Genomic DNA, 9237 nt, shown 5'->3' with positions numbered 1-9237 from the left:
CCTACCATTGTAAAATAGACACTTTAGGTGGGGAGGAAGGAATAACCAGAATCATCACTGCAGAAAGCTTGTAAGTCCGTCTTTAGCCTATAACTGATTGGAATACTTTAAAGAGGGCTAGAAGCTGCCCAGTGAAAGAGGCTTCCTGTGGAGCCTTTACATTGCACAAGACAATAGGTGGAATCCAGAACCCAATCCAGAACCTACTAAGGTAGGAAATTTCCACTGGAAAAGACGAGTAGACCAGCTTAGAGTGGCTAGAAGGACAGGAGATACTCCATGATAGAAAGACCAGCAGGAAAAATCCTAAACAATAATGGCAGTCTAATTGATTACTACAAGAATAAGTAAGCTGTTTGCCAAGGACATCTCAGAGCAAACCCCCTTCCAAGACTCAAGGGGAAGCAGACATGTGGTCTGACTGGTGACCACATTGGTCACCGATAAGGGGAAGTGGGGGGGAGGGGCTGGAAACAGCAATGAAGTTGTCAGCTAAGCCCTACCACATTCAATAGATGCCTGTGAACCCGGGTGGAGACCTGAATGGCCAGCAATATGGCAAGACCCAGGGACTTCTGGGCCCAGAGGCAGTGACATGACCACAGAGGACTAGAGCGGAGAGTGAATTGTCAAACTGATATGAATTAAAGAGAGATGCACAGAAAACCCCTTTTGCAGATAGTACCCACTTGACCTGTCTTTGATATTTGGATGATCAGAACTCAACTAGAAGAAGAAAGAAGGGGGGAGGGGGAAGAGTAACCTGCTACTATTTGATGAACTTTACCTGTACTTATGGATGTAGCAGCTCAAAAAAGGGAACAAATCTTTACTTTGAGGATCACTTCCACTGAGTTTACAGGGATGGGCAACTTAGATATTGGCTACCCCAATTTTTTTTTTTTGGGGGGGGGCGTGCTATAAAGGCAAGAAGTGACTGGCTTACAACCTTTCAAGAGCGACCCTAGTTCCAGGTGGGGCGGGGAAGGTAGAATCACCACTGAATGATTTCTAATCAGTTGGGACCTGGCTGGTGAAAGAAAATGGGGATAAGACTCTTGTGGTACAATAGTGAATAATTGCCATCAGGACTGACTGTGAGGGTAGGAATTATAGAGGCAGATGTTTTTGACAAAAGGAGGAGAGTGATTGATTTTGCAGGCCAGGAGAGGAGGTCATTGGGACCATCAATTGAGAAGAATGAAGAGTGACACCTGAGAGACAGTGACACCAGGGATGGAGTCAGAGATGATGACGTGGACAGATGGAGTGGCTGGGGACACTGGACTCAGGGAGGGAGAAGAGCTGTGAGCTGGCGACTGGGAGGTGGGCCTATGTGGTGTATCCTTTGATGATGCATGGAGGGGACTGTAATCATTGCAATGAAATGAAATGTAATAGGGTGAGTGTAGGGCTGATGTTCTCCTATGTAAACCTCACAATAAAAACTTAAAAAAAAAATGCAGCAGAGAAGATAAGAAAAAACATAAACAAAACGAAATCTTCAGAGAAAAATATGTGGAGCAAAGAAAAATACAGCACCACAAAATAATGCACAGCAACACGACTTCAATTGTGCAATGCATATCACTAATTCCACTGAATATCCATAGACTAAAGGCACAGTGGAGACAGAGTAGCAGAATGGATAAGAAAAGAGGATCCTTTAATATTCTGGCTACAAGAGACACATCTTACATGCAAAGACAAAAACAGATTAAAATTCAAAGGTTGGAAATCTATAATAATCGTGGGTAATTTTAATACACCACTTTCAAAAATGGATACAGCAACCAGAAAGAAACTTGACAAAGACACAGAAGAACTAAACAACACAATCAGCCAATTGGACCTCATAGATGTATACAGAGCATTTAACTCAACAACAACACAATACACATTCTTTTCCAGGGCAATGGAACATTCTACAGAATAGACCATGTATTAGGCCACAAAACAAACCTCCATAAACTTACAAATACCAAAATACTACAAAGCATCTTTTCAGACCACAATGCTATCAAATTTGAAATCAACAAAGGAAAACCAAGGAAATAAAGTCAAATACATGGAAACTGAATAACACCCTGCTGAAAAGCAACTGGGTAAAAGAAGAAATTAAATGTAAACTCACAAAGTTCTTAGAAACAAATGAGAATGAAAACACAACATACCAAAATCTTTGGGACACAGTGACAGCAGTGCTGAGAGGACAAAGAACCAAAATTAACACATTAACTCAGCATCTCCAGCAATTAGAAAAGGACTATCAAAGTAAGACTAGAATCACCAAAAATAAAAGAAATAATAAAGAGTAGAGCAGAAATAAAGGAATTCAAAAACAGAAAAACAAGACAAAGAATCAACAAGACAAGAAGTTGGAACTTTGAAAGGATTAATAAAACTGACAAACCACTGGCAAATCTAACAAAAACAAATAATGAGAAGGTGAAAATAACACACAAAAGGAACAATATAGGTGATATCACAACAGAACCAATAGAAGTAACAATTATAATAAAAGAATACTATTAATAATTGTACTTCAATAAATTTGAAAATTTAGAAGAAATGGAACATTTTTAGAAAAACACAACCTACCTAGACTAACACAGAGTGAAGTAGAAAACTTGAACAGACCTATAGCAAGTGGATAAATTGATCAGGCAAATAAAAAACTCCCAACAATAAAAAATATCCATGTCCAGATAGCTTTACTGGTGAATTCTACCAAATATTCAGAGAGGAAATGACACCACTTTTACTCAAATTATCCCAGAACATAGAAAAGGTTGAAAAACTTGTGAATTAATTTTATGAAGCAAACATAACTCTTATACCAGAACCAGGCAAAGACATGACTGAAAAATAATATTATAGACCAACAACCCTTATGGACACAGATGCAAAAATTCTCAATGAAATCCTAGCCAATAGAATTCAAGAACATATCATGACCAAGTAGTATTCATAACAGGGATGCAAGGAGAGATCAATATTAGAAAAACAATCACCATAATTTACCATATAAATAAAATAAAGGGCAAGAACCGCATGATCATATCAATTGATGAAGAAAAGGCATTTGACAAAATCCAACACTCATTCCTGATAAGAACATGCAGCAAACTAGAAATAAAAGAAAATTCCTCAACATAATTAAGAGCCTATTTGCAAATCCAAAAGTCAACATTACTCTCAATGTAGAGAAACTGAAAACATTATATTTACGAACATTAATCAGACAATGATGTCCTTTATTACCATTCCTATTCAATATTGTATTGGAAATATTAGCCAGTGCTATAAATCAAGGGAGGGAAATGATAGCCATCCAAATCAGCAAAGAAGAAGTAAAGCTCTATTTGCTAATGGTTTGATCCTTTACATGGGAAATTCAGAGACTCAGCAAGAAAATTATTGGAACTCATTGTAAGTTTCAGCAAAGTGGCACAATAAAATATCAATGTACAAAAATCAGTTGGATTCTGCCAACCTAATAAAGGCAGCTCTGCAAAGGAAATTAGGGAAACAATACCATTTGCAATAGCCACCCAAAAGATGAAATACTTAGGAATAAATCTAATCAGATAAACAAAAGACCCATACAAGCAAAACTACAAAAAACTACTACAAGACTTAGGAGAAAGTTGATGCCAAATGTATGAAGATCTTAAAAAAATACTGCGTCTACCGACACTGAAAGGAGTCAAGGATTTTTCTTCACAGCCAACAAACAGAAAGCCCTCCCCAAGAACAAGCACTCTGAATTTGAACTTCTTACCTTCTAAACTGGAAAGAATAAATTGATGAATTTTAAAGCCATCAATTTGTGGTATTTCTGTTATAGAAGCATTAGATAACTGAGACACTATCTAAAATATGTTCCCATCTAGTTTGTTCTATAATCCTGTTTATCTTATTAATATTGAAATCAAAAGCCAAATCCACTGTACTTGAATTGATTCCAACTCATGGAGACCTTGCAGAATAGAGTAGAGTTTCCAAGGCTGTAAAACTTTATGTTTAAGACTGCCACATCTCTCTTCCATGGAGAGGTTAGTGGGTTCCTAACTGTCAGCCTTCTGGTTAGCAGACAAGTAATTGAAATACTGTGATACCAGGGCATCTCTGTAGTTGCATACTGTTTAATTTTGGTTATTGATTTTTAACCATCAAGATTCTACCACCTTTTTAGAATGTAAGTTTCATGCAGAAAATAATAGAGCTGTTTTATTAAGTGGAAACAATCCAGTGCCAAGTAGAATGTCCAGCACATAGGAAACACTCACTAATTGTGTATTGAATTATGTATGGGTAAATGGCAAGTAGGTGTTGCAGTTAAGACTCATGTATTTTGAAGTTACTTTTAATGCCTCTTTAGATATTACTTTTTAATGGCGTAGAAGCACAGTGCATACAAAGAAGGGAAGAGAATCCTAAGCACTCTGAAAACACCACATTTATTTTCTGAGTCATCTTGGAAATCTTAACATGGAACACAATATCCTCTCTGTAATGGTAAGGCACTAAGTTGTCTGAGTAACTTTCTCCACACTCTGCTCATAAAATAATTCTAAATGTACCTCAAGAGTCTCTTTAATTTGCTCTTTTAGTCTACTATGACCTCTAATATCCGAACAGAATCTGAAATAATTGTGCTTCATTCTATTATTGTCAACAACCTAAAGAGCCTAGGAGGGGTTCACCCTCATATGGGAAGTGGGCAAAAATATATAAACTACTTGACTTCAGAGTTTTTAGGTTATTGTCAGAATCAGTAACAGAATAAACCCCCCTAGAAGTCCAAAGAGTGTACCAAATTGAGGAATCACAGTAATTCTACGAGAATACAAATACATAATGAATATATTACATATTTTGCAAGTGAAGTGGGTCAGAAAGGTTGATACAATATTATTAGAATGGAATGTGTCCTGAACATAGATTATATGATACATTGTCTGACAAGTCTGCCTACTATAAAGCTTACAGATTTCATTGAAATGAATGCAAAATCAATATAAAAGATATCCTACAGGTTCTCTAGTCAGGTTTTTAGATATTTTCCGTATTAACACAATTTTACCCTTCACTTAAATTTTGCTGAGCCATAGGATACAGACTTAATTCAAGATTAAGGAAGACTACCTTCTTCAAAAAGATGCCAATCCTGTTTATGTAATATATTTCTGGCTGTTAAGTTGTTACAGGGAGCCATCTGGAGTGAGTAATGAAACTTTGAATCCCTCTTGCTGTGCCTATATTCATCTACATCTATAAAACTTCTCATTTAAGGTAATATAAAATCATTATTTTTGTATGAATTTATCACTGTTCTAACCAGGTATGCATATGTATATACTTCATAAATAACATACAAATTCACATACAATTTATATATAAACATAGATGTATGCATAGATGAGATTTTATATTGTTCAAAGCATTCCTCTAATTATAAATACATATTTTAACAGTATACATGGGTTTTTAATTTTTAATTTTTGGAGTGGGTGGCTCTATAGGATAAGCAATGGACTTCAAACTACAAGGTTGGCAGTTTAAGCCCACCAGCCACTCTACAGGAGGAAGATGAGGCTTTCTGATCATGCAAAGATTTAAAGCCTCAGAACCCTATACAGGGTCTTTATGAGTTGGAACCGACTTAACAGCATTTAACAACAAAAATGAACTTTTTAATAGTTTGAGCCTCTAATATTTAAATATGTATCATTTGAAGCAAAGTCTAATTCTAGTTGAAACATTATTCCAGTTCAAGTCCTTATAGTAGTTTACAAGCTTTATGCTATGTTCACTGGCTACTGCTCTGACATGCATCTCTCCCTTCTACATACACATCCCCTGTCACCACCCAGGCAGACACTGCCAGCACAGACCCATTACCATTCCCTTTTCCCAGATTAGTTCCCCTATTCCTGCCCCTATCTTAACCTCAAGAATTACATTAGCCCTTGTTGTTGTTGTTAAGTGCTGTCGAGTCAGTTCTGACTCATAGCTACCCTGTATAGGGGGTCTGAGGAGTAGCTGGTGGGTTTGAACTGCTACCCTTGTGGTTCGCAGTTCAATGCTGATCCACAGCACCACACCCCTACCATGCCTTTATTCAGACTTCTGTCTAAGTGTCTTTTTATTAGGGAACATTTTTCTGATCTAGTAACCCTATTTTGCATCCCCAATTTCCCTTCCTGCTTTTTCTGATTTACTGTTGTCTTCAACACTTACTATTGATTCATTTCTCTCTTTGTTTATTGCCTATCTTCCTTCACTACAATATCAACTCCAAGAATTCCAGAAGTCTTTTCACCCACTGCTATTCTGGAGTGGCACCATACAATAAATCTGAACTTCAGGGTCAGTTTGAACCACAAGGTCGGCAGTTCAAACTCACCAGAAGCTCCTCGGAAAACATATACAGAGTTGCCATGAGTCAGAACCTACTCAATGGCACTTAACAACAATTGTATTTTAAGTACCTGGTTTACATAGTTGAAAAAGGAAGAAAAGAAGAACGGAAGGTGTACATCATATCTAGCATGAGAATACTTGATTGAGAGCTCAAAAATATTGTAAAGTTTATGCTTTTCAATAATTAGAAAGTCTTATGTGAAGAGTGAAAAAAAAAAAAAATCAAAACTTCTCTTTCTTGCCAAACGGTCATGGACATTCAGTCATTCCTTTCTAAATAATGCAGCAACATGGTGGTGGTGGGGTTGAAGAGTATCAGACCCTTGTTCTTGTTGTTAAGTGCCATTGATTCAGTTCTGACTCATAGCGACCCTGTATAGGGTTTTCAAGGAGCAGCTGGTGAGTTTGAACCACCAACCTTGTGGCTCAAATGACCTTGTAATCTGGTGCATTATCCTTCAGTGTCACACCAGGACTCCATCAGTCCCTAGGAATACTTACATAGATTCAGAAAAGAAAACTAAGGAAGAAAAGTCACAAAGGCCAAAAGTGCTTGGAGATCATTGTATCATAGAAGTTATAAAAGAAGAATGTTCAAGATGGAGGGCACCAGCAAACTGTTCCAAAGGCTCTTGAGAAAGTAAATCAGATAAGAGTATAAAGGTATCCATTAGATTTAGCAACAGTGAGGTATCTGATGAATTTAGAGAAAGGTTCAGTGAAGTGTTGGAATTACAATAACATTGCAGTACACTGAAGAATAAAAGTAAGATTCAAACATGCAGGGATGGATTACTCAATGCTTACCTTGTTTATTGGGTATTCTGTCTCTGTCACAGTCTGCAAATTTGAAAAGAGACTTTGATTCACTAGGAACAGGGGCTATAGAGATAAATGCCAGTCATATCGAGAAGCACAATCTTTGATGTGAAAAATGTGAAGTTGTTCATCACAACAGATTATTAATAAGTAAGCACAAGTAACACAGCGTTTGCCTTGTTTATTGGGTAATACGATACTGCATGTATGAAATGAGGAGAACACAGCTCTTTTGAGGAACTTGATTGTTGGAGAAGCTGGAGGAAACTTGAAAGGATACAAATGATGAAACAGTGCCCTAAAGGCATGGGAAGAAGTCAGAAATATAGGACAAAGACTTGGGTAGAACGGCCATTGTAATGTAAGTAAAAGATCAATGGGATAAGGACAAATATTCCATCAGCAAGTAGGGAACAGGAAGTTCAGAATTTTACTCCCATGGAAATCCATCTCACTGTTATTGAGTCCATTCTCCATTCCAGCTCAGAGTGACCCTATAGGACAGAGAAGAACTGCTTACCAAGGTTTCCAAGACAATAAATCTTTTCAGTGGCAGTCAGTTTCATCTTCCTGCTGCAGTACAGTTTCTGTTTTCTCAGAGATGTCAATTATGGTATAGACAGACATGTAAGAAAACACTATGATGTTTATATAAAGAGTCTTAAAGAATTTATGAGCACAACATTCTTTGTTATGAATAGATTTTTTTTTTCAGTTTTTTTGCTCTATATCTTTACAAATTTCCTTTATTGGACCTGTATGCTTTTTATAATCTGAACTAAATTGATAATATGGCACAAGAGTCTATGCAACAACGAAAAAAAGAGGGAAAAGCTGGAATGAGTCTATTTAATGTAGTGCAAGGTTAGGAAGAGTCAGACATTCTTTTACCAAAACTAATTATAAGATGTTATGAAAATATTGAGATATATTAATCTTGTGGTAAGAGAGCCTTATAATTTTACTGAGAATATCTAGGGTCCTAAGAAACAGCTAAACTCTTTTTCAGAGTCTGGCTGAATTAGTTGTCCTTCCTCTTCTCTGCCCTCCAAACTAGAAATATCCTCACCTACACCTGCATTCCACACAAGAGTGAGAAAAACATGGTTATGCCAGAAGGTTTAAGATTTCTATTTTTTCTGAAGAGGATGTAAGAGAAATCCTCCATTCAATAAGGTGAGAAGACAGTATGGGATGCAGCAAAGAAGGGGGTTGGAGGAATTTTTTTAATGTTAGCACTGAGAAAGGGGAGTAGACATGTTTATTGGAGGTGGGGAAATGATCTGTTCCAGTTTATCCTCAGGAGATGTCTGAATGGCTTTGCCTTTGATGAATTAGTTGAATAACATGTACTACACAAATGTAACACATATTCTATTTGACTTTGGGTAAAGAGGAAGTGGGAGAGCAGGCTTTTAAAGACAATTTGTTGTTATTTAGTGCCATACAGTTGGTTCGGACTCAGCGACGTTGTACAGAGTTTCTGAGGAGTGGCTAGTGGATTTGAATTGCTGATCTTGCATTTCAAATTGACCTTATGGCCCATTGCTTATCCTACAATGCCACACCAGGACTCAGAGAAAGAATGAGATCTGGGCCATTATGCTGAGCCATTACAAGCACCAGCAGAAAATCAAGTAGGCTTGTAGCACCAGAATATACTGTGCTTGGTTTCATGGCAACACATGTTCCTGTTCTTTATCAAGGTGGTGATGAGGGAATGATACTTTCGTATTCTTTAATTTGTTAATGATAAGGAACCCTGGCAGTGTAGTGGGTTACGGAGTTTAGCTACTAACCCCAAGGTCAGCAGTTTGAATCTATGAGCCACTCGTTAGGCGAAAGATGAAACTTTCTTCTCCTGCAAAGATTTACAGATTCAGAAATCCCATACAGGGTCACTGCTGAGTCCAGGTGTGGGGCTGCAGGTTTGTGTGTTAGACTGCAAACTCAGTTTGAACTGTAAGGTTGGAGATTCAAGCTCACCAG

This window comes from Chrysochloris asiatica, unplaced genomic scaffold, assembly GCF_000296735.1.
Source record: "Chrysochloris asiatica unplaced genomic scaffold, ChrAsi1.0 scaffold00019, whole genome shotgun sequence".
In the NCBI taxonomy this organism is placed as follows: Eukaryota; Metazoa; Chordata; class Mammalia; order Afrosoricida; family Chrysochloridae; genus Chrysochloris; species Chrysochloris asiatica.
This window is presented reverse-complemented; position numbering follows the sequence as displayed.